This window comes from Nelumbo nucifera, chromosome 8 (genome assembly GCF_055504915.1).
Source record: "Nelumbo nucifera cultivar China Antique chromosome 8, China Antique-T2T, whole genome shotgun sequence".
In the NCBI taxonomy this organism is placed as follows: domain Eukaryota; kingdom Viridiplantae; phylum Streptophyta; class Magnoliopsida; order Proteales; family Nelumbonaceae; genus Nelumbo; species Nelumbo nucifera.
Window position 1 is genome coordinate 37,395,111 of NC_142656.1, and position 26,675 is coordinate 37,421,785.

At 40.1% G+C, this 26,675-nt stretch overlaps 1 pseudogene; it reads right to left on the bottom strand.

Moving 5' to 3' along the window:
- LOC148789878 (uncharacterized) overlaps positions 1–26,675 on the bottom strand; it is an 80,391-nt pseudogene that overhangs the window by 32,343 nt on the left and 21,373 nt on the right.

Sequence of the window (26,675 nt, forward strand, 5' to 3'; positions counted from 1 at the left end):
GTGAACATTCTAAACTAACACGAGTCTCATTAAGTGTCCAGTTTAAGGGTATTACACAGAAACATACCAAGGGAACATGAATCAAATATGTACTTTTATTCATTTATAATAAACTCATAATGTACATCATTCTGCTTGAAGCTAAGGGCATACAAAACTGTCTAACAGGGTACACCTGATACAGAATAGTAGTAAGTCCCAATGAAGGTGTTCACGCCCATGGAGATCTCCAAAGACTGCTCCCACTAAAGATGACACAGTGTAGGGTGGAGCAGAATCAGCAAGGTGGTCCTTCAGCAAGAACCTGATTCTTCACCAAGAATCTGATGGAGGGCGAATGAGCACGACTTTAGATCAGTTTTTCTCCAAAGACTAATATCAAGAACACTTTTTTATCACTCCTACTGGTGGAGAACGAGCTGGCAATTGCGGCAGCAATAGAGGGAGGCAAGAGCAGAAGATGGCATCAGTCTGACTGTAGCTATCTTCTCTCTTGGATCTAAGATGTTGTTGGGTGAAGTAGGGTTCGCCCTCCTCCACTATTTATAGCCTTAAAGAGAGCTCCTCCTAATCCCATTAGGAGTTTCCTAATCCAAATCTTTATTTGGATCTGGACTCTATTTAAGAGATAAGGATAAACCCTTATCTTATTTGCAGATTAAGATCAGCCCTCCTAATCTAATGAGGAGTTTCCTAATCCAAATCATTATTTGGATCTGGACTCTCTGAGTGTATAGGGATAACTCCCTATCCTATCTGCTGATCTAAATCCCAGAACCGCCACTCCTTAATTAATTAAATTAAACCAGTTCGATTTGGGCTTTAGGCCCATTAAGTTCATGTGCTCATTCAGCCTCTAAACTACTGCCAAGTTGGGTATCCTTGTATGGCATGGGACCCAAACATTGATCTACAAATCAGCCACATGGGTTCAGCCCAACCTTTGTTACGAGGCCTGGCTGAATTCACTGTAGGAAATAGTGAACCCTTGAGCCCATCACCATGGTCTCTTAATGGTCCCAACACTTACAATAAGTGGTCCCTGGGTCAAACCACCTTATAAAAACCCAAGGGCTGTGGGCAGATGCAAGATTAGCCCATCAGGTATTACCCTCAATGGTCTTACACTTAACCTCTCAGCCCATAAGGATCAAACACTGCCCGACAAGAGAGGACCTCTCCCCCTTGCTGCAAGGAACAGTGCTACATTCTCTACTCATATGGATCCTGGGAATTAAAACCTTTTGCAAACATTTTGAAACCGTAATATATATGTATATCTTTATATAAATATATTGTGCAAAACAAATTTCAACGATTGAAATCGACTGCCGGCAGCTTTGGTTTCCATCGGAGAGAGTGCATCCCCGATCAATACCTTTGTCCGACAAAGGGGCTGATCCTGTCACTATAATCACCCACTCAGATGAATTCTCAGACTGTCCCAACATACCCAAGTTTTGACCCCCTCAAAGGATCTTACTGATTGGCATATCAAAGACAGCCCAATCCGACACCTAATGCAGTATCATAATCGAGTCTACGGGTCGGGTGTAACATTCCAGTTTTGTCCATCAATCTCCAAGGTCCAGGGCAATACTGGAATTCTAGTCCGGTTCAGGGTTTCAAGAAAACCTACACTGCATGTACCACAGGTCTCACCCTAGCAGGTGATACAAGCCACCCCAACCAACTTGGTGGCACATCAGTGTCAGCCTTGGCAGGATAAATCTCCCCAGATCTATCCAACGGCTGTGAAGATTCTAAACTAACACGAGTCTCATAAGTGTCCAGTTTAAGGGTATTACAAAGAAACACACCACAATAACATGAATCAAATATGTACTTTATTCATTTACAATAAATGTCATAATGTACATCATTCTGATTGGAGCTAAAGGCATACACTGTCTAACTCCTTAGGTCCCTCCACCTTAGGACTGTGGGCAGATGCAAGATTAGCCCATCAGGTATTACCCTCAATGGTCTTACACTTAACCTCTCAACCCATAATGATAAAACACTGCCTGAAAAGAGAGGACTTCTCCCTCGGCTGCAAGGTACAGTGCTGCACTCTCTACTCACATGGATCTTGGGAGTTAAAACCTTTTGCAAACATTTTGAAACCATTATATATATATATATATATATATATATATATATCTTTATATAAATATATTTTGCTAAACAAATTTCAACGGTTGAAATCAAATGTCGGTTGTTTAGGTTTCCATCAGAGAGAGTGCATCCCCGATCATTCACTTTGTCCGACAAAGGGGTTGATCCTTTCACTATGATCACCCACTCAGATGAATTCTCGGGCTATCCCAGCATACCCAGGTTTTGACCCCCTCTAAGGATCTCACTGATTGGCATATCAAAGACAGCCTAATCCGACACTCAGTGTAAAATCATAATCGAGTCTAGGGGTTAGGTGTAATATTCAAATTTTTCCCATCTATCTCCAAGGTCCAAGGCAATACTGGAATTTTGGTCCGGTTTAGGGTTTCAGGAAAACCCACACTACATGTACCTTAGGTCTCACCCTTGCAGGTAAGACAAGCCACCCCAACCAACTTGGTGGTACATCAGTGTCAGCCTTGGTAGGATAAATCTCCCCAGGTCTATCCAACGGTTGTGAAGATTCTAAAATTACATGAGTCTGATTAAGTGTCTAATTTAAGGGTATTACACAAAAACACACCACAATGACATGAATCAATTATGTATTTTATTCATTTACAATAATTGTCAAAAAGGTACATCATTTTGATTGGAGCTAAAGGGCATAACTGTTTAATAGCTCCCACTTGCACTTTGGTCCAATTGGGTATAAGCCGGAGTCCCATACTTTCCACGTGTTTCTCAAACACTTTCTGTGTCAGTGGCTTAGTCAATGGGTCTCCTACATTTTCCGCTGATGCTACCTTCTGAATCAGGACGTCCCCTTTTCCAACTATCTTTCGCAGTACATGGTACTTCCTCTCGATGTGATTCTACTTCGAGTGGGCTCGTGGCTCCTTAGACTGAGCAATGGCTCTAGTGTTGTCACACAACAATGGAATGGGTGATGTGCTAGATGGAACTACTCCTAATTCCCGAATGAACTTCTTCATCCAAACGGCTTCCTTGGCAGCTTCACTTGTGGCAATGTATTCGACTTTGGTTGTGGAATCCGTGGTCGACCCCTGTTTATGAAGGGATGAGAAATCCATCCTATGGACGCCCAAAAGATTGCGGAATAAGGGGCGAATTTCAAAAATTTTTCTCTCCCTTCAACTGGGAATCGTATTCCCCATTTAGAAAATCATATTTTCAAGGATCAATTCTGAACCATAAACTGAACCAGATCTAAACCAAAAAGAAGTGGGAAGGATTATACCTGATACGGAGAAGTAATATCTCCCAACGAAGGTGTTCACGCCCAAGGAAGGATACAAAGACTGCTCCCACTGAAGATGGCGCAGTGCAGGTGGAGCAGAATCAGCAGTGTTCTTCTCCAAGAACTCTGTCCTTCGCAAAAATCAGCAAGATGGCACGTGAGCACAGCTTCTTTTCAATCCTTTCTCAAAGGACTGATGTCAAGATCCAATCTTGACTTCTCCCACCAGTGGAGATCGAACTGGAAAGCAGGGCGGCAAGAATAGGGAGGTGGCAAGAGAGTATTTGCAGGGAGCAGAATTCTCTCTTCTAGATTTCAGCACCAAAGAAACCTGATGATCTGTGTGTATTGTGTGTCTAAAGGCTGCCGCCCCCTTCTTCTTTTATAGTCTTAAAGGGATCAGCTCCTAATCAGATTAGGAGTTGCTAATCCAAATCATATTTGGTTTAGAAGTCCCTTTAAGTGATAAGGGATAATCCTTATCTTATCTGGAGATCAGATCAGCCATCTCCTAATCTGATTAGGAGGTTTCCAGATCTAAATCTTATTTAGATCTTGGACTCTCTAAGTGGATAGGGTCTAAGCCCAATCCTATTAGCTGATCCACTTCAGATTTCGCCCCTTTGTTAACTAAATAAGCAGCCCAGTTCGAAATGGGTTTTAGGCCCATTAAGCTTATGTACTCACTTAACCCTCTTAACTGCTGCCCAGTTGGGCTTCCTTGTATGGTGTGGGACCCAAGCATTGATCTACACATCAGCCACATGGGTTCGGCCCAGCCTTTGTTACAACGCCTGGCCGAATACACTGTTAAAGACAGTGCACCCCCTGAAACCCATCAAATGGGCTCTACGGGCCCAACACTTACCCTAAGAGGTCCCTGGGCCAAGCCACCTTGTAACACCCAGGGACTGTGGGCAGATGCAAGATTAGCCCATCAGGTATTAACCTCAATGATCTTACACTTAACCTCTCAGCCCATAATGATCATACACTGCCCGACAAGAGAGGACCTCTCCCTCGGCTGCAAGGAACAGTGTTGCACTCTCCACTCATATGGATCCCGGGAATTAAAACCTTCTTGCAAACAATTTAGAAACCATACATATATACTTTTATATCTTATATAAAATATATTTTGCAAAACAAATCTCAACGGTTGAAATCGGCTGCCGGCAGTCTTGGTTTCCATCAGTGAGAGTGCATCCCCGATCATTACCTTTGTCCGACAAAGGGGCTGATCCTGTCACTATGATCACCCACTCAGATGAATTCTCGAACTGTCCCAACATACCCAGGTTTTGACCCCCGCTAAGGATCTCACTGATTGGTACATCAAAGACAGCCCAATCCGACACCTAGTGTAGTATCATAATCGAGTCTAGGGGTCGGGTGTAACTTTCCAGTTTTGCCCATCAATCTCCAAGGTCCAAAGCAATACTGGAAATTTGGTCCAGTTCAAAGATTCAATTAATCCTACACTGTATGTGCCTAGGGTCTCACCCTGGCAGCTGAGACAGGCCACCCCAACCGACTTGGTGGCACCACAGTGTCAGCCTTGTCAGGATAGGTCTCCCCAGACCGACCCACTGGCTGTGAACATTCTAAACTAACACGAGTCTCATTAAGTGTCCAGTTTAAGGGTATTACACAGAAACATACCAAGGGAACATGAATCAAATATGTATCTTTATTCATTTACAATAAACTCATAAAGTACATCATTCTGATTGAAGCTAAGGGCATACAAAACTGTCTAACAGTTTACTACTTTTCCAACAAACAACACACGATCCTATCTTGAAGATATAACCAGATGTAGACTTTCTATCATCTGGATCTGACTAGAAATCGACATCAGTATACCCTTGGATCTATAATGAACTACTATCGAATAGCAGACAAAACTATTTTGTCCTTTGAAGGTATTTTAGTATGTTTTTCACAGCGGTCCAATGCTCCTTCCCTGGGTTAGATTGGTATCTGCTTACCACACTCACTGCTTGAGAAATGTCAAGACAAGTGCACAACATGGCATACATGATGCTCCCTACGGTTGAGTCATAGAGAACCTCTTTCATGCCATCAATCTCTTCGGGGAGTCTGTTGTACGATTTTTGTAAGTATATAGATCGTGGGCAAGTAATAGTGTGTGAATAGACTGTCGATCCCACAGAGAAGGTGTTGTCAAGTACCAAATTTTATGATTTCTCTATTATTTAGAAATCAAAAATTCAATTCTCAAGCCAAATTAAAGAAATGATAATGCAAGTAAATAGGTTTAATTCAGAATAAAAAAAAGCCTAGGATTCGGGTTTCATCAAATGATTACCTATGACATACTTATGTTTTCTTAGATTGGTTTATTGTTGTAGGAATTTATGATCAGATTTCCCCAAATTATATGAAGTTCTCTCTCAAGATACAACACATGTGTTTATGTTTACCATGTGTCTAATCTCGTGATCACGGGCAATGAACACAAACCCATTAAGATCAATGGAAATCAGTTTAACAATCACAAAGGAGTGTTCTTATCGCTAAGCAACACATACCCTAAGTCAATTATCTCAATGAACTAGTATTATGCTTCCATTCTCACTACTTCACACAATACCTTAATTCAAGTAATTAATGGCCAATTAATTACTAGCATTAAGCCCTAATATAAAAGATAAATCCCAACAATCAATGACCCAATCAATTAAACAAAATCTATCATAGGCAAATCAAAAGACTACATCCAAATCCTAGATCAAGAATTTAGCTACTCATATTATTAATGAAAAGAATCATTCCAACGATAAAATTTAGATTAAACATAAGTGAAATTGAATAATAACAGAGAGTAAAGTTTGAAGAAAAAAAACTCTTGAATAGAAGTTAATAGAGGGGAACTCCTCGCCCTTGAATCTTCAATTCTCCTCTTCGCCGCCTTTCTTCTCCTCCTGGGTTGCTGACTTCCTTGGAGGCTGAAGCTCTTGGAGGATTTCTCCTTGCTCCCTTGATTGATTGATGCCTGGTGCTAGTCCCCTCCCCCCCTTTATATAGCTTTAGGAGGAGGGGCTGTTTCCAACTCCTTTTTAGAGGACTTTCTCAAAAAATAGAAAGTCCTAATTCCTAATTATTAGTTTAAATCTAATCCTATCCTATCTCTTATCTGGTAATCTCAATCTCCTTTATCTTTCTAGAATTACATCTGAAAATTAAATCTGATAGGACTCTTTGCAGTTTCCTTATTCTTGTATTTGTATTGGGCTTCTGCTGCGAATTGGGCTTCTGCTACGAACTGGGCTTCTACTGCGAACTAGGCTTCCCTACGAATTTGCTAAGACTTCGGGCCCGATTTTGACTTTTATGCAGTCCGAACATATCAAAACTCAAAACATGAAAGTTGTATAGTTTTTCCTTATCTTTCCAATGCATCATGAATCATCTCAATCGGAGTCCGGATGGAAGAGCTATGCCCAGATTACTATGCGGCGCTGAAACTATGCAAAATTACCCGATTAGCCTTATTTTTCTCCTAACGCCTTCTTTCATGCCCTGAATCAAAATACAATCATAATGAGTCCAATTAAGTACTAATTAAGTATAAAAGACTGAATATTTAGGGATAAAAATATGATAATTTTTATTCTTACCAGAGTCTTGGGAGACATACCCTTGGAGAGAGTGACTCCATGTCTGAAAGGAACATTTTCTTTTTTCGAGTTCTCCATGCTATATCTCTTGACTGTTTTGTCATTGTAAGTAGATTGGGATAATCCTATTATCCTCTTCGATCTATCTCTGTAGAGTCAAAGACCCAGTATGTACGAGGCTTCATCAAGATCTTTCATGGATAATTGCTGTGAAAGCCACACTTTCACCGTAGTTAACATTCCTACATCATTCCCAAAGAGTAGAAAGTCATCTACATACAGAACCAATAACGTAACCTTATCACCACTGGTTTTCCTATAAACACAGGGTTCATCCAGATTTTGCTCAAAGTCAAACTGTTTGACAGTAGAGTGAAACTGGATGTTCCAATTCCTAAAAGCTTGCTTAAGTCCATATATGGATCGGTTGAGTTAACATACCATGTGTTCCTGACCTACAACTATGAAACCTTGCGGTTGCTGCATATAGATATCTTTAGTAAGATCTCCATTCAGGAATGCAGTTTTGACATCCATTTGCCAAATCTCGTAGTCTTGGTATGCTACTACAGCTAGCAGGATCCTAATGAATTTAAGCATGGCCACGGGCAAGAAGGTTTCCTCATAATCGATTCCCTCCTTCGGAGCATATCCTTTCGCCACAAGATGAGCCTTGTAGATTTCAACTTTACCATCGGGGCCCTTCTTCCTCTTATAGATCCATTTGCAACCAATTGCCTTTACCCCAAGGGGCGGATCTACTAGAGTCCAGACTACATTGGTCTCCATTGATTCCATCTCAGCTCTCATGGCATCTACTCACTTCAAGGAATCTATGTCCAACATAGCTTCCATACAAGTCACGGGATCCTTCTTACTGGTCGTGGCTTCCACCAAGTAACTTTCTTGGTCATAGCCAAAATGAACTGGAAGCCTAGAAAACTGGGTAGATCTCCTAGGTTGGTTATTTTCTGGAGCTGGTGGGATATCTCCCACTACCCCTAGGCTCTTCTCATCAAGAACAACTTATGATATTATCCAGGATGCAATCTTCTTCTACGAAGTGGACATTTCGATTGCGAAACACCTTTGGCTCTTTTGGATCATAGAATAAGTAACCCATAGAGCCTTTGGGGTAGCCTATAAATAGGCAACGACTGGTCTTGAATTCCAATTTGTTAGCACTTTTGTTCTTTTAACATGTACCGGACAACCCCAAATCTTCAAGTGTCTTACATTTGGTTTCTTGTCGGTCCAAAGCTCATAGGGAGTCTTTGGAATGGATTTGGTTGGAACCTAGTTCAGCACGTATATCGTAGTCTCAAATGCGTAACCCCAAAAGGATGTGGGTAACTCCGAGTGTACCTAAATTTGTTAGAGAGATACTCGCCACTTCGATCTGATCGAAGGGTCTTAATTTCTCTCCCTAACTATTTCTCGACTTCTTGTCTGAATTCTCTAGACTTTTCAAAAGATTCAGACTTATGTCTCATTAGGTACAAGTAACCATACTGTGAGTAATCTCAGTAAAGGTAATGAAATAAACATGCTGGTTACATGTCCTAACATTCAGGGGATCACATACATCAGTATGTATAAGGTCAAGTGTGCCTGTAGATCTTTCAGGCTTACCGGTAAATGGTCGTTTCGTCATCTTACCCTGAAGGCAAGGTTCACAAGTTGGAAGATTTTCTACAGTTAGAAAATCCAAAGGACATTCTTTAACCAATCTTGTGATATGATCTACATTAATGTGGCCAAGTCGGTAATGCCACAGGCGCGTGGGATTCACTGTATAACGAGTCCTCTTCTTGGGGATTATTTCCGACGTAGTTTCGGTAAGGTTTGTTTCCAGAGAAGGATGGAGAACATAGAGACTGTTCTCAAGTTCTTTGTATGCAAGGAATTTGTTATTCCATTTAATAGTAATTACATTACTAAATAAGATAAAATAACCATCCATGCACAATTTTGAGACAAAAATCAAATTTCTTCTTAAATTCAGTACGAAAAGACAATCTTTAAGTACAATAGTTCCTCTAAAAACTAATTCTACAGTTCCTATGTGTTAGACAGTTATGTATGCCCTTAGTTTCAATTAGAATGATGTACTTTATGAGTTTATTGTAAATAAATAAAGATACATATTTGATCCATGTTCCCTTGGTATGTTTCTGTGTAATACCCTTAAACTAGACACTTAATGAGACTCGTGTTAGTTTAGAATGTTCACAGCCAGTGGGTCGGTCTGGGGAGACCTATCCTGACAAGGCTGACACTGTGGTGCCACCAAGTCGGTTGGGGTGGCCTATCTTAGCTGCCAGGGTGAGACCCTAGGCACATACAGTGTAGGATTAATTGAATCTTTGAACTGGACCAGATTTCCAGTATTGCCTTGGACCTTGGAGATTGATGGGAAAAACTGGAAAGTTACACCCGACCCCTAGACTCGATTATGATACCGCACTAGGTGTCGGATTGGACTATCTTTGATGTACCAATCAGTGAGATCCTTAGCGGGGGTCAAAACCTGGGTATGTTGGGACAGTCCGAGAATTCATCTGAGTGGGTGATCATAGTGACAGGATCAGCCCCTTTGTCGGACAAAGGTAATGATCGGGGATGCACTCTCACTGATGGAAACCAGGACTGCCGGCAGCCGACTTCAACCGTTGAGATTTGTTTTGCAAAATATATTTTATATAAGATATAAAAGTATATATATGGTTTCTAAAATGTTTGCAAAAGGTTTTAATTCCCGGGATCCATATGAGTGGAGAGTGCAACACTGTTCCTTGCCCCCGAGGGAGAGGCCCTCTCTTGTCGGGCAGTGTATGATCATTATGGGCTGAGAGGTTATGTGTAAGACCATTGAGGATAATACCTGATGGGCTAATCTTGCATCAGAAGAACACTGCTGATTCTGCTCCACCTACACTGCGCCATCTTCAGTGGGAGCAGTCTTTGGATCCTTCCTTGGGCGTGAACACCTTCGTTGGGAGATATTACTGCTCTGTATCAGGTATAATCCTTCCCACTCCTTTTTGGTTCAGATCTGGTTCAGTTTATGGTTCAAGATTGATCCTTGAAAATATGATTTTCTAAATAGGGAATACGATTCCCAGTTGAAGGGAGAGAAAATTTTTTTGAAATTCGCCCCTTATTCCGCAATCTTTGGGCGTCCATAGGATGGATCTCTCATCCCTTCACTATGGTTGTAGATGCAACTATTGCAGAAGTCCCCAAATAAAGTGTCACTTCTTCATCACTCAGTCTTCTGCTTATCTTGAACCCTTGCAGTGAGTTACACGCATGAGTTGAAGCCCAGAGTCAATACACCAAGAAGAAGAAGTGACCAATAGGCATCTGATGCCTTATCCTTCTTCTGCTTCTTAGCTTTGCTATTTTTTTTCTGAGTCTTCCCTTTATCATTCCGCTTTCTCTTGCTCAATTTGCCACCTTCAACAAGCATGGCTTTCGGTTTTTCCTTCTTGATCAGTTCTTCAACCCTTTGCAACGTATTGCAGAGTTCCTGAAGGCTAATGTTTAACTTATTCATGTTATAGTTCATGATAAACTGATTGAAGGAGGGAGGTAGGGAATTGAGGATAGCATCAATTTTGGTGTCATGGTCTAGCCCTGATCTGAGAGCCTCTAGTTCATTAATATAACCCATCATCTTTAGACAATGGTCATGAACTTGTTGACTCTCGGTCATCTATGCGGTCATTAACAACTTTAAGACCTTCTGATGAGTAGAACGGTTCTGCTCCTCACACATTAGTCTTTAGACTATCCAATATATCCTTGGACACTTCGATCTTATCGAATTGTCACTGTATTGGATTATCCAAAGAGGCTATAATATAACACCGGGCAAGAGAATTTTTCTCCTCCCATTCTTAATACTCTCTTCGTCTGGCCTCAGAAGCCCTATCACCCGGATGATCTGGAGCAAGGTTTTTAGTAATTTTGTCCAATTTCTCGGACGTTAGGACCAGCATAAGGTTTCATAACCAATCAGCATAATTTGGGTCCTTGAGTTTGTTGTCGTCCAACAGTTTGGCAAATTGTCCATTTGCCATTTCTGATAAAAGGCAAGGCAGATTTGTGAGTCCACAACCTAATTGATTCATGTCATCAAATAGATATGGCTTTTAATCTATGTTCCATTTCCATTTTGGGCATATCCGAGATTCCCTCCAATCTCAGTGACGAAGATAGTTGTCTCTAGAAATGTGGGAAATCACATAGGGTGCATGGAACCAACTCTTTCAATTGCATAATCCCACCACCTTCTGTGAAGGATCTTATCTACTCATCTTATGAGTTTTCCCTTTGGCCTTTGTCAAATAAGGTTCATAGCCATTTTAGGTTAAACCTTTCTGTCCAGTAAGTGCTCACCCATCATGTTCGTGAACACCAAGGTACCGTGAGAGAGTCTTCCATTTTAGGATAGGCTCCTCCCACATCAGTCTATGACGCTCCTATCATCTCATGAAACAATCCAGCCAACTACATTAGCAGATGGATAGCCCAATTTTATGGTGCATCCCCACCCACCAATGCAGTCAACCTTCATACTAATGTTGGAAGGCCTTTAGAGAGTTCATCATATGAATCTCCCTATCACATGCACTTATATTTTTAAGAGGGAATGAATAATTACGTCCTAGTTAAATTTAGGTCAAACCAAAGTGGCTCCCACTGGCTTTCATAAAACTAGATTTAGACGGGCCCTAAACTGTTAGGGTTTCGCATGGTTCCTCTTGGGGAGGAAGCTAGTGTGGGGTCTGACGGGTTGTCGAAGCCCTCAATATTAATGCTAGTCCCACCCTACAATAAATTTCTAGTAACAGCGGTACCAGGTTGAATACCATAGGGAGCTAGTAATTTTTCATCCGAATGCACAATTTAAAGAGTGGGAAATTCGAATGATTAAATTTCTAAAATAGCAATTAACGCAAAATAGCGAATAGCAATTAACAAGGAAAATTCAGTCTTACCGAATTTTGATCCAAGGGTTCGGATTGAGTCAATTGGTCATCGTCAGAGGTAAACTTCAGCAGTCTTGCAATTAAACTATTTAACCTTAGGATTTATTAGGATAGCCATAATTAACCTCATGTTTTCCTGAATTAGTTGACCAAACCCAACATTCGATCAACAATTATCATTAACCGACTGGGTACAATAGTGTTCCATATCAATTAATGATAGCAATAACCTTTTTGAAAACAGTTAAACCAAAATAACAGTAATTGAGATAGCTGCAATTATCGAATCTTATTCTGTTGATTCCCCTTAGGTTAAAACATGCCAATACATTGGACAAAGGCTGTCACAAACAATTGACCCAAAAAGATAATAATCTAATTGCTACTTGTACCACTATTCGTGACAATTACAGATCATCGAACCATGGATAGGAATAGGAAGATCAACATTAATTAATTTGTCAAACTAATTAACATTAACATCCATAAGAACATGCACAAGAATCAATGAATACTTGAATTAAAAGCAAGAATTTAAATTAAACACAGAACCTCATGATGACACAATTGAATCGAAAATCCCCCTTGAATCAGAAAAGAAAAGCTTAGCCGCTCATGGTTGTCGACTCCTTCTTGCTCTGCTTCCCAGATGGATGGACTGATCTTCTGAATTGATTGAGTGCTGAAGCTAGTCCCCCCTCCCCCCCTTTATATAGCTTAGCTTTAGGGGAAGGGCTGTTTTCCAACTCCCTTTAGGAGATTATCCTCAAAATTAGAAAGTCCTAATTGGTTCTGAACTAATCCTATCCTATCTCTTATCTAGTGATCTAATGTCAATCTTCCTATCCTTTTAGAATTACATTTGAAATTTAAATCTGATGGGGCTCTTTATTCTTGAATTCGAGTTGGGGTCTTTAATAACTTGGGTTGCTACAAGGCTTTCCTACGAATTGGGCTTCAGCTGTGAACTGGGCTTTACTACGAATTTGTTCTGACTTCGGGCTAGATTTTGACCTCGATGCAGACTGAATCTATGAAAATCCAAAACATGAGAGTTATGGAGTTCTTCCTTATCTTTCCAGTTCATCTTGAATCATCCCAAGCGGAGTTTTGAGTTGAGAGTTATGCCCCGATTACTGAATATTGCTGAAACTGTGCAAAATCATCCGATTAGCCTTGTTTTCCTCCAGTTGCCTTCTTGCTTGCCCTAAATCGAAATACAAGAGTAATGAGTCCAATTAATTCATAATTCAATGTAAAAGAATGAGTAATTGGGGATAAAAATATTATAATTTTTATTCACATCAAATCCCCCCACACTTAAACCTTGCCTGTCCTTGGGCAAGACAAAACTCAAGCAAAAACAAAACAAACCTACTGATTTTTAAATTCTCTCTCAACATGATGCTGTCCTTTTGCATGCTTTAATCCGGACTTAATAATCTTCCCATTTTTCATTTCCTTCTCCCCTTGAACTTGTCAAGGATTAACCTCAAATCACCATTCCTCATGATTCCAAGTTAAATCAACAGTCAAGGAAACAAGCCTTCCACCGTCTGATCATTCTTGGACTAAAATAGGCACTCATTGTTTTAACAATCAAATGCAGTCAGATTCAAACATCCTCTCTCTGTTTTTGAGGTGTCATTAGTCTCTCATGTCAAACAAGGTATGGTATTACCATAAGCTTTCTTATCTATCACATCTCCACCACTAAGCATGAGTTCAATGCATCAAAAGGTGAAATGGGGCTTGGGGTTCTAGGGGTGAGTGCATTTTATGCTCCATCTCACCCTTGTCTTTCACTTCTAGGGGTGAGTGCATTTATTCTCCATCTCACCCTTTTCTTTTGCTTCTAGATGTGAGTGCATTTTATGCTCCATCTCACACTAGTCACGATTTTTTTTTTTTTGCACAAGAATCACAAGGGCATCACCATTCCGATCCATGAACTCATTAACGTGGTCTCAACATGTCTAACACATCAAGTTCTAGAATAATCAAACCGTGTTTGACAGACATTTAGGCGAAAATTAATCAAATGCTCATAAGGGTTAAATTTGTATTGAATCTTGCCTATTGATCATTTAAAATAATGAGGTACCTTATGTAGCCAAAAATTTCAGTTAGTCATGCTTGCATCCTATCTTGTCTATTCAACCTAAGCACATAATTCATGATAGTTTGAAATTATTCAAAAATAAGTTTCTAGGGAGCAGAAACTTTAAAAAGCAAGGTTAAAAAGTGACGATCGAAGCATGCTAGGGTTACCCCAGAAACTGTCAAATTCCCCTAATCCCCCCACACTTAAGGTATACATTGTCCCCAATGTATATGACTATGCGTACGATAGAAGGATTTAAGGGAACTTCCCTGAAAGCCTTGTTGAGATCCTTCCAGTGTGAAATCAGCTGCTAAACACGACCGTGTTCCTAAAATTGAAAACAATAAAAATAACTGGACAAAAATAATTAAACACAATGGGTTGCCTCCCACAAGCGCAATTGTTTAACGTCGTTATGCTCAACATCCTTCTCGCTTTCTTAATTCGATGAATAATGAGGGAGATCCAATGAGATGTCTACCAAGGAGGAGACATTTTCATCCTCATGGATCAACTTTAATCTATGCCCATTCACTCTGAAAACCTTATTTGTATCAAGACTTTTGATCTCCACTGCACCATAAGGAAACACATTAGTAAAAACAAATGGACCCATCCACCTAGAACGCAACTTACCTGGCATGAGTTGGAGTCGAGAATTATATAATAACACCTTTTGACCAACCATAAACTATTTCCTTAAAAGCAAATTATCATGGAACAACTTGTTCTTCTCTTTGCAGATTCTCGAATTCTCATTTGCTTCTAACCGTAACTCCTCCAATTCTTGTAATTGGAGCTATCTTGCCTTGCCAGCTTCTTCTATGTCCATATTGAAACATTTGATCGCCCAATATGCATTATGCTCGATTTTAACTGGTAAATGACAAGATTTGCCAAAAACTAACCTATAGGGAGACATCCCTATTGGTATTCTATATGCGGTTCGGTATGGCCAAAGTGCGTCATCTAGACGTAGACTCCAATCCTTTCTGCCCGGGCTCACCGTCTTTTCTAAAATGGACTTGACTTCTCAATTGGAAACCTCAGCTTGTCCATTTGTCTGGGGGTGATAGACAGTGGTGAGTCGGTGATGCACCCCATACTTTTTCAGCAAGGCTTCAACGGCTTTATTGCAAAAGTGGGTCCCTTGATCACTTATGATGGCTCGAGGAATACCAAACCTACTAAAAATGTTAGATTTGATAAAACCTACAACACACTTAGAATCATCAGTTTTGGTGGCTTTTGCTTCCACCCATTTTGAGACATAATCAACTACCAGAAGTATGTAAACTAAACCACAAGAGGAAGGAAAGGGTCCCATAAAATCAATACCCCAAACATCAAAAATTTCACAAATAAGAATGGGGGTTTGGGGCATCTCATTTCTGTGAGATAATGCACCTGTTCGTTGGCATCTTTCACAATTTTTACAGAACAAGTATGCATCTTTAAATAAGGTTGCCCAATACAACCCACTATCTAAGACCTTCCTAGCAGTTCATTTTGGCCCAAATTGACCACCACAAGCATAATTATGAAAAAAATTCAAAATCGACATATGTTCACTTTCAGGGACACATCTCCTAACGACTTGATCAGAGCAAAATTTCCACAAATAAGGTTCGTCCCAAACATAATATTTTGCCTCATACCTGATTTTATCCTTCATCGACTTGCTAAGATAACTAGGCAAAATTCCAGTAACTAAGTAATTCACGATATCAGCATACCAAGGGACTATATCTTTTATTTGGAACAATTGCTCATCAGGAAAAAGCTTAGAGATGGGTGAGGAGTCTTCATCTTTTACCAACCTGCTTAGATGGTCCACCACCGAATTTTCAGCTCCCCTTCCATCCTTAATTTCTAAATCGAACTCTTGGAGCAAAAGTATCCACCGTATCAGCCTCGGCTTTGACTCCTTTTTCTCCAATGAGTATTTCAAAGCTGCATGATCAGAAAACACAATCACTTTAGAGCCAAGCAAATATGATCGAAATTTATCTAAAGCAAAAACAATTGCTAATAGCTCCTTTTCGGTGGTTTTGTTGTTGCATTGTGCAGCATTCAGCGTCCTTGAAGCATAGTAAATGACATGACTCTTCCCATCAATCCGTTGACCTAGAATAGCTCCTACCGCATAGTTTCTTGCATCGCCCATGATTTCAAAGGGCAAGTTCCAATCCGGTGGTTGAATAATGGGTGCAATCGTCAGCAAATTCTTGAGCTTATTAAATGCTTCCTTGCATTCATCCCCAAAGTCGAAATGCACATCTTTTTGAAGCAATTTGGGCAATGGCAGGGCAATTTTTGAAAAGTCCTTGACAAACCTACGATAAAAACCTGCATGTCCAAGAAAAGCACACACTTCTCTAACATTTGTAGGGTAAGGTAAACTCACAATTAAATCAACCTTTGCCTTATCGACTTCTATGCCTCTTGCAGAGATAACATGTCCCAACACAATGCCTTCCTTTACCATAAAGTGGCATTTTTCATAATTCAAAACCAAATTAGTTTCAACACATCTATCCAGAATTTTACTCAAATTATCTAAACAATCATCAAACGAATCACCATAGACAGTAAAATCATCCATGAACACTTCAATGCACTTCTCAATTGAAAGAATGGTAGGATCCATCCAATGGACGCCATAAAGGTTGCGGAATGGGTGGGCGAATTTCAAAAATTTCCTACCTTCTCCCAACTGGGAATCATATTCCCTAAATTTAGAATATATTATTCAAGGATCCTACTTGAACCATAATCAAACCAGATCTGTACCAAAAGGTAAATGGGAGGAATATACCTAATCCGGAGAAGCACTATCTCCCAAAGTTGGTGTTCACGCCCAAAGAACGCTCCAAGATCCGTTCCTGCTGAAGATGACACAGCTGTGGATGGAACAGAACCAGCAGGGTGCATCCTACACACAGGATCCTTCACAAGAATCCTCTGGAAGAACTAAACACTGTAACCTTTTCAGTCTTTCTTGCAAGACTGATGTCAAGAACAGATTTCATGACTTTCTTTTCTTGCAAAGATCCAATCTTGCAATGGCAGATGGCGACGGCAGGAGGAGAGAACCAAAACAAAAAAAAGTTGAACTGCTTTTTTTCTCTTTTCTGGAGAGTATGAGATCTTATCTCAAAATCGCAGAAGGTATCCCTTGTGTATCCAAAGGATGGTTCGAAATCTGATGTATTTTCTTTTTTTGGGTTTCTCCTCTTTTCTTCTTGATTAAGAAACCTCCTAATTAGGAGTTATCCCAATCCAAATCAGTATCTGGATAGAGGATCATCTTAATCCTATCTGCAGATAAAGTTAGTTTACTCCTGATCTTATCAGGAGGTTACCAGATTCAAATCTGATTTGAATTTGGTCTCCCAGAGTGGATAAGGTTAAAAGCCCCATCCTTTTCACTAACATTAATCTCATATTCGCCCCATCTTTTGGGTGATCATATCAGCCCAGTTCGAAATGGGCTTTTGGCCCATTAAGTATTCAGTGTTTAATTAGTTTGCAATCTGCTGCCCAGTTGGGCTTCTTTGTATGGCGTGGGACCCAAGCATTGATCTACACACCAGCCACATGGGTTCGGCCCAGCCTTTAAAACAAGGCCCAGCCGAATTCACTGAAAAGCTCAATGAACCCCTTGAGTCCATCGTATGGACCCTATGGGCCCAACACTTACATTAAGTGGTCCCTGGCCAAGCCATCTTATAAAAACCCAGGGACTGTGGGCAGGTGCAAGATTAGCCCATCAGGTATTATCCTAAATGGTCTTACACTTAACCTCTCAGCCCTTAATGATCAAGCACTGCCCGACAAGAGAGGACCTCTCCCTCGGCTGCAAGGAACAGCGCCTCACCTCCCTCTCACATGGATCCCGGGAATTAAAACCATTTGCAAACATTTTTGAAACCGTACATATAATATAAGTATATTAATTTTGCAAAACAAAATTCCAACGATTGAAATCAACTGCCGGCAGTTTGGTTTCCATCAGAAAGAGTGCATTCCCGATCATTACCCTTTGTCCGACAAAGTGGCTGATTCTGTCACTATGACCACCCACTCAGATGAATTCTCAAACTGCCCCAACATACCCAGGTTTTGATCCCCGCTAAGGATCTCACTGATTGGCATATCAAAGGCGACCTGATCCAGCACCTAGTGAAGTGTCATAATCGAGTCTAGGGGTCAGGTGTAACTTTCTAGTTTTGCCCATCTATCTCCAAGGTCCAGGGCAAGACTGGAAATCTGGTCCGGTTCAAGGATTCAAGTAATCCCATACTGCATGTGCCTCGGGTCTTACCCTGATGGCTGAGACAGGCCATCCCAACACTTGGTGGCACACCAGCATCAGCCTTGGCAGGATAAATCTCCCCAGACTTATCCAACGGCTGTGAACATTTAAAACTAACATGAATCTCTATAAATGTCCAATTTTAGGGTTTTACACAGAATTAAACCAAACAACATGAATCAAAACATGCACTTTATTTATTTCCACTAAATAACAAGTACATCAAATCAGATTGAAGTTAAGGGCATACATAAACTGTCTAACATCAATAAATTCAGAAAATATACTAATCATGCACCTTTGAAAAGTACCTAGAGCGTTGCACATACCAAAAGGCATCCGTCTGAAGGCAAAAGTGCCGAATGGGTAAGTAAAAGTCATTTTCTCTTGGTCCTCTTGAGCAATAATGATTTGATAATAACCTAAAAATCCATCAAGAAAACAAAAGAATGCCTTGCCGGCTAACCTTTCTAACATTTGATCTATGAAGGGCAAGGGGAAATGGTCTTTTCTAGTGGCTAAACTAAGTTTCCAAAAGTCAATCACCATACGCCAGCCATTTTGTACCCTCATTGGGACTAGTTTGTTATTTTGATTTCTTACCACAGTGATCCTAGTTTTCTTGGGTACAACATGTATTGGACTCACCCACTTACTATCCGAAATCGGATAGATTATCCCTTCATCTAGTAACTTAAGCACTTCTTTCTTTACCACTTCTTTCATTGTCGGGTTGAGCTTCCTTTGCGATTCTCTGACTGGCTTGGCACCATCTTCCTAAAGAATTCCGTGCATGTAGATTGAGGAGCTGACCCCTTTTATATCGACTAAGGTCCAACCAATTGCCGCCTTGTGCTCTTTCAGAACCTTGATGAGCCGTGCCTCTTGATCATCAGTCAACCCTTTTGCAATGATTACTGGCAATGTTTCTTTGTCACCCAAGTAAGCATACTTAAGGTGATCTAGCAAGGTCTTCAGCTCTAACTTCGGAGCCTGCAAAACAGAAGGCAACAATTTCTTATGAGAAGATGATGATGGAATATTAGAATTTGTTACCTCTTGTTCCATTATCAGTTTCGAAGCTTCATATGATGAATCTAGCTCTTCCTTCATATTCAATTGTGCACTCAATTCGAGCTCCTCATTTATATCCCCTTCCCCAAAAATTTCCTGCACAATTGAGTCAACAATGTCAATTGAACAAATCAAATGACATTCATTGGGGTACTTCATTGCCTCAAAAATATTAAATTTAACAATCTCGCCGTCAAACTCGACGGAGAGGGTACCCTCATCCACATCTATTTTGGTTTTGGCCATTTTCATAAATGGCCTGCCTAATAGAAGTGGGGCTGAACTTGTGATAGTATCTTCCTCCATCTTCAAGATGTAAAAGTCGGTTGGAAATATAAGGTCATTAACTTGCACCAAAACATCTTCAACAATCCCTTCAGGGTAAGCATTAGAATGGTCAACTAACTAAATGACAACCCTAGTTTCTTTCAATGGACCTAAATTCAAAGCACAATAAATTGAGTATGACATGACATTGATGGATGCACCTAAATCTAGCATGGCATGCTCAATTCTTTTATTGCCAATCACGCAAGGTAAAGTAAACATACCTGGATCAGCACGCTTTTCCGGTAGGGTCCTCTTGATGACAGCTCACACATTCTCCCCAACCTTTACCTTCTCATCTCCTCTTAGCTTCCTTTTGTTAGTGCACAACTCCTTCAGAAATTTTGCGTATTTGGGGATTTGCTTGATGGCATCTAACAAGGGAATATTTATTTCCACCTTCCTAAAGGTCTCCAAGATTTCTTGCTCGTACTCTTCTTTCTTAGATTTTTCCAACCTACTAGGAAGTGGTGGCACAATGGAAGTAGACATCTTAGGTAGAGGGGGGTCGGGTTTTACCTTATGGGAGTTCTCATGTGATACTTGTTCCTCCTCTTCTTTCTACTCTTTGTCCTCTTTCCTTGGTGAAGTAGGCTGTGACTGTAATTCTTTCCCACTTCTCAGCACCACTGCACTCGCATTCTCCTTGGGATTGACTACCGTCTATCAAGTTGACTGATTTGGTTCCCTAAGTTCTGGATGCTGGCCTTTGTTTCCTATTGGAATTGTTGAGTGATAGTCGCTAGAGCCTTAACTATCTCATCAAAAGACATACCTGAACTTGAGGGTTGATTTTGAACTTGGGTAGGTGCTGGAACTAGAGGTTGTCTGTTTAAAGCTTGGGGCTAGAATCTCTGTGGTCCTCCTAGATTTCCGTAGCTCAGATTGGGATGATCCCTCCACCCAGGATTGTAATAGTTAGAATAGGGATCATACTTGCATTGAGGTTGGCCCGGAAATCCTCCTACGGCACTAACTTGCTGCATCGAACCATCTTGTAATGATGGGCACATATCCGTAGGATGCCCAGGAATCGAGCATATACCACAAACCCTTGCTGTTTGTAATTTCCATACAGCCAATTGACGAACCAAAGTAGTTAGATTAGATATTTGACTCTCCAAATTAGAATGGCTTACCTCATTAACACATCTGATAGCACCATCTGTTCTTGCTCCAAATTGTTGGGAATTTTCGGCCAAGTTGGAAATCAACTCCCTAGCCGCTTCGGGTGTTTTATTGACCAAGGCTCCTCCACTAGCTGCATCTACCATACTTCTATCCATAGGTTGGAGTCCTTCATATAAGTATTGGATTAATAGCAGTTCAGGTATTTGGTGGTGTGGACAGCTAGCACAGAGTTGTTTAAACCTTTCCCAATACTCGTATAGTGTCTCACCACTAAACTGCCGAACCCCACAAATCTCCTTTCTAATATTTGTAGCTCGCGATGCAGGGAAATATTTATCTAAAAACATCCTATTCATCTCATCCCATGTACATATTGAACCAAGAGGAAGAATATATAACCAGCCCTTGGCTTTATCTCATAAAGTAAAAGGGAAAGCTATAAGTTTTACCTGATCCTCAGTCATACCCTAGGGTTTCATGCTCGAATAGATGACATGGAACTCTTTAAGATGCATATGAGGGTCCTCACCTGGAAAGCCATGAAAAATAGGAAGCAATTGAATCAAACCCGATTTAAGTTCAAAAGCTACCTCGAGAGTGGGATAGATTATGCATAAAGGCTGTTGATTCATGATTGGCGCAGCTAACTCTCTTAGTGTTCTTTCCCTATCAGCCATCCTTTCTTCCTCTTCGAAAATGGGTCGATCACAAGTTGTCAAATCAATATCAGAATTCACCCGTGGAGGTGAACGGTCCTTCCTTTGTTTCGCCACCTTTCTCTACCGATGGGTGCTCTTCTCAATTTCAGGGTTATATTCTAGTTCACCTTGGTGAGAAGCACGAGTCATAAAACAAAGGAGGTTAACACAAACAAAAGGTACAAAGCTAAGAAATTAAATTAGCTCCCTAGCAACGATGCCAAAATTTGACGGGTTGTCGAAGCCCTCAAAATTAATGCTAGTCCCACCCTACAATAAATTTGTAGTAACAGTGGTACCAGGTCGAATCCCATAGGGAGCTAGTAATTTCTCAGCCGAATGTGCAATTTAAAGAGTGGAAAATTTGAATGATTAAATTTCTAAAATAACAATTAATGCAAAGTAGCAAATAAAAATTAACAAGGAAAATTCAGTCTTTCCGAATTCTGATCTAAAGGTTCGAATTGAGTCAATTGGTCATCAATCATAGGTAAACTTCAGCAGTCTTGCAATTCAAGTATTTAACCTTAGGATTTATTAGGATAGCCATAATAAACCTCGTGTTTTCCTGAATTAGTTGACCAAACCCAGCATTCGATCAACACTTATCATTAATCGACTGGGTACGATAGCATTCCATATCAATTAATGATAGCAATAACCTTTGTGAAAACAGTTAAACCAAAATAACAATAATTGAGATAGCTGCAATTATCGAATCTTGTTCCGTTGATTCCTCTTAGGTTAAAACATGCCAATACATTGGTCAAAGGCTGTCACGAACAATTGACCCAAAAAGATAATAACCTAATTGCTACTTGTACCACTATTCGTGACAATTACGGATCATCGAACTGTGGATAGCAGTAGAAAGATCAATGTTAATTAATTTGTCAGACTAATTAACATTAACATCCATAAGAACATGCACAAGAATCAACGAATACTTGAATTAAAAGCAAGAATTAAAATTAAACACAGAACCTCATGATGACACAATTGAATCGAAAATCCCCCTTGAATCAGAAAAGAAAAGCTTAGCCGCTCATGGTTGTCGACTCCTTCTTGCTTTGCTTCCTAGATGGATGGACTGATCTTCTGAATTGATTGAATGCTGAAGCTAATCCACCCCCCCCCCCCCCTTTATATAGCTTAGCTTTAGGGGAAGGGCTGTTTTCCAACTCCCTTTAGGAGATTATCCTCAAAATTAGAAAGTCCTAATTGGTTCTGAACTAATCCTATCCTATCTCTTATCTAGGGATCTAATCTCAATCTTCTTATCCTTCTAGAATTACATTTGAAATTTAAATCTGATGGGGCTCTTTATTCTTGAATTCGAGTTGGGCTCTTTAATAACTTGAGCCGCTACAAGGCTCTCCTGCGAATTGGGCTTCAGCTGTGAACTGGGCTTTACTACGAATTTTCTCCGACTTCGGGCCAAATTTTGACCTCGATTCAGATGGAATCTATGAAAGACGAAAACATGAGAGTTGTGGAATTCTCCCTTATCTTTCCACTTCATCTTGAATTATCCCAATCGGAGTTCGGAGTTGAGAGTTATTCCACGATTACTGAATGGTGCCGAAACTGTGCAAAATCATCCGATTAGCATTGTTTTCCTCCAATTGCCTTCTTGCTTGCCCTGAATCGATATACAAGAGTAATGAGTCCAATTAAGTGATAATTCACTGTAAAAGAATGAGTAATTGGGGATAAAAATATGATAAATTTTATTCACATTAGGGCCCACCACGAAGGGAGATCATCCAATGATCTTAAGGACACCATGGCAAAGATGTGCATTCAGCCATGGTGTGCGCAAGAGCCACTATCGAATCAGCATGGGCCAAGTACTTATGGCCCATGAACGTAGCACATCACACATTCATACATCACATGCATGAAATTGATAATTGATCCAATCAATTAAATAACTGTAAAACCCATATGTAAAGCCCATTTAAAGCCCATAATATTTATCAAATAATATTATCTAGGTATATGGGCTGAACTGCAAAGAGCGGTTCGACCCATATAGCATTTATGCGGAATTGGGCTAAAGCAGTTTTAACAGATTAAAACTGGGCTTTACATATGTGGACCAAATTGCATCTTGCAATTAATCATCAACTCCTTATGAAATTTTAGGGCTGAGAACAACCCCATCGAACCATAGATTTGGTCTAACCAATTTGGTCCAATCTAGTTTGAATGGGTCTAGGGTTTGATGTTTAATTCAAGATTCAAATCAAGAATGATGATCTAAAATTAAATAATTGATACAATACAATCAAGAATTAGTAGGAGGGTTGTTCGTAAGACTGCTACCCTGCAAAACAAAGATTAGATCACAATATGCAATTTCCAAAAAATCACAGATGGCTGAACACAAATCTGCGAAAATTTCTGCTCTACGTAATCTGCTTCATCATCGAATGAAATAAAATAGAGAACCTATTTTTCTATTAATATTACATCATATTTAAATTTCTATACATTCTGTCTAAAAATTAAAAAAAAATTAATTACAGACCAAGAATGAATAGAACAGTAGGTGCGCAGATTTCTTGCGCCATTGAAGAATTCGATCTCCACCATACAAACAACCAAAAAATCAAGAAAAATATATAGAACAATTCTAAATATAAATCAGATTTATAAAGATTTAATTTCAGATCAATTCCTCAAAAACTAGTAACCAATTTCCCAGAAAAATGTTAACTACGCAAATCGGGTAGAATGCCTACTGCCCATTTGTGCAGTTCCAGATCCGGTTTAATTTGATTCAAGATTTGAACCTGGCTCTGATACCACTGAAGGGATGAGAGATGAATCATATGGATGGGCGAACCCTGAAGAAAGGTTGGGCGAAATTTCAAAAATTTCCCTCTCTCCCATCTGAGAATCACATTCCCTGTTGAAGATGATACAATGTGAGGTGAAGCAGAATAAGCAGGATGACTCTTCAGCAAGAACCAAATTCTTCAGCAAGAATGTAGTAAAGGGCTGGTGAGCACAACTTCAATTGCCTCTTCTAGCAAGAAGAAATATCAAGAACGATTCCTAATCACTCCCACAGGTGGAGATCGAACTGGGTAGGGGCAGACAGGAAGAAAAGTGCAAAAGACAGGAGCAATCAAACTATGAGTTGTCTTCTCTCTTAATTCAACAGACTGTGAGTGTGTTTGGAGGTTCACCCTGCTCTCCTATTTATAGCCTTAAAGAGAGACTCTCCTAATCCCATTAGGTGTTTCCTAATCCAAATCTTTATTTGGATTTGGACTCTATTTAAGTGATAAGGATAATCCCTTATCTTATGTACACATAAAGATTAGCCTTCCTAATCAAATTAGGAGTTTCCTGATTAAAATCTTTATTTAGTTTTATACTCTTTGAGTGGATAAGGATAATCCCTTATCCTATCTACTAATCCAAATCCCAGAACTGCCCCTTATTTAATTAATCTTATTAAGCCAGTTCGAATGGGCTTTAGGCCCATTAAGTCTATGTGCTCACTTAACCTCTTAACTTGCTACACAGTTGGCTGTCCTTGTATGGCGTGGGTCCCAAACATTGATCTACACATCAACCACATGGGTTCAGCCCAGCCTTTGTTACAAGGCCTGGCCGAATTCACTGTAAGAGACAATGAACCCCTGAGTTCATCACCATGGGCTCTTAATGGGCCCAACATTTACACTAAATGGCCCTTGGGTCCACCCACCTTATGAAAACCCAAGGACTATGGGCAGATGCAAGATTAGCCCATCAGGTATTACTCTCACTGGTCTTATACTTAACCTCTCAGCCCATAATGATCAAACACTACCTAACAAGAGAGGACCTTGCCCTCGGCTGCAAGGTACAGTGTCACACTCTCTACTCACATGTATCCCGAGAATTAAATATATTTTGTAAAACAAATTTCAATGGTTAAAATCAACTGCCGACAGTTTAGGTTCCCATCAGAGAGAGTGCATCCCCGATTATTCACTTTATCCAAAAAAGGGGATGATCCTATCACTATGATCACCCACTCAGATGAATTCTTGGACTGTCCCAACATACCCAGGTTTTGAGCCCCTTTAAGGATCTCACTGATTGGCATATCAAAGGCAGCCAAATCCAACACCCAGTGTAGTATCATAATCGAGTCTAGGGGTTAGGTGTAATATTCTAGTTTTGCCCATCTATCTCCAAGGTCCAAGGAAATATTGGAATTTTGGTCCGGTTCAGGGTTTTAAGAAAACCCACACTGCATGTACCTCAGGTCTCACCCAGGTAGCTGAGACAAGCCACCCCAACCAACTTGGTGGCACATCAGTGTCAGCCTTTGTAGGATAAATCTCCCCAAATCTATCCAACGGCTATGAAGATTCTAAACTAACATGAGTCTCATTAAGTGTCCATTTTAAGGGTATTACACAGAAACACACCACAATGACATGAATCAATTATGTACTTTATTAATTCACAATAAATGTCAAAAAGGTACATCAATTTGATTGGAGCTAAAGGGCATAATTGTCTAACAGATCAAACACTGCCCGACAAGAGAGGACCTCTCCCTTGGTTGCAAGGAACAGTGCTGCACTCTCTACCCACATGGATCCCGGGAATTAAAACCTTTTGCAAACATTTTGAAAACATAATATATATGTATATCTTTATATAAATATATTTTACAAAAACAAATTTCAACGGTTGAAATCAACTGTCGGAAGTTTAGGTTTCCATTAGAGAGAGTGCATCCCCGATCATTCACTTTGTTCGATAAAGGAGCTGATCCTTTCACTATGATTACCCACTCAGATGAATTCTCGGACTGTCCCAACATAACTAGGTTTTGACTTACTCTAAGGATCTCCCTAGTTGGCACATCAAAGACAGCCCAATCTGACACCTTGTGTAGTATCATAATTGAGTCTAGGGGTTAGGTGTAACATTCAAATTTTGCCCATCTATCTCCAAGGTCCAGGGCAATACTGGAATTTCAGCCT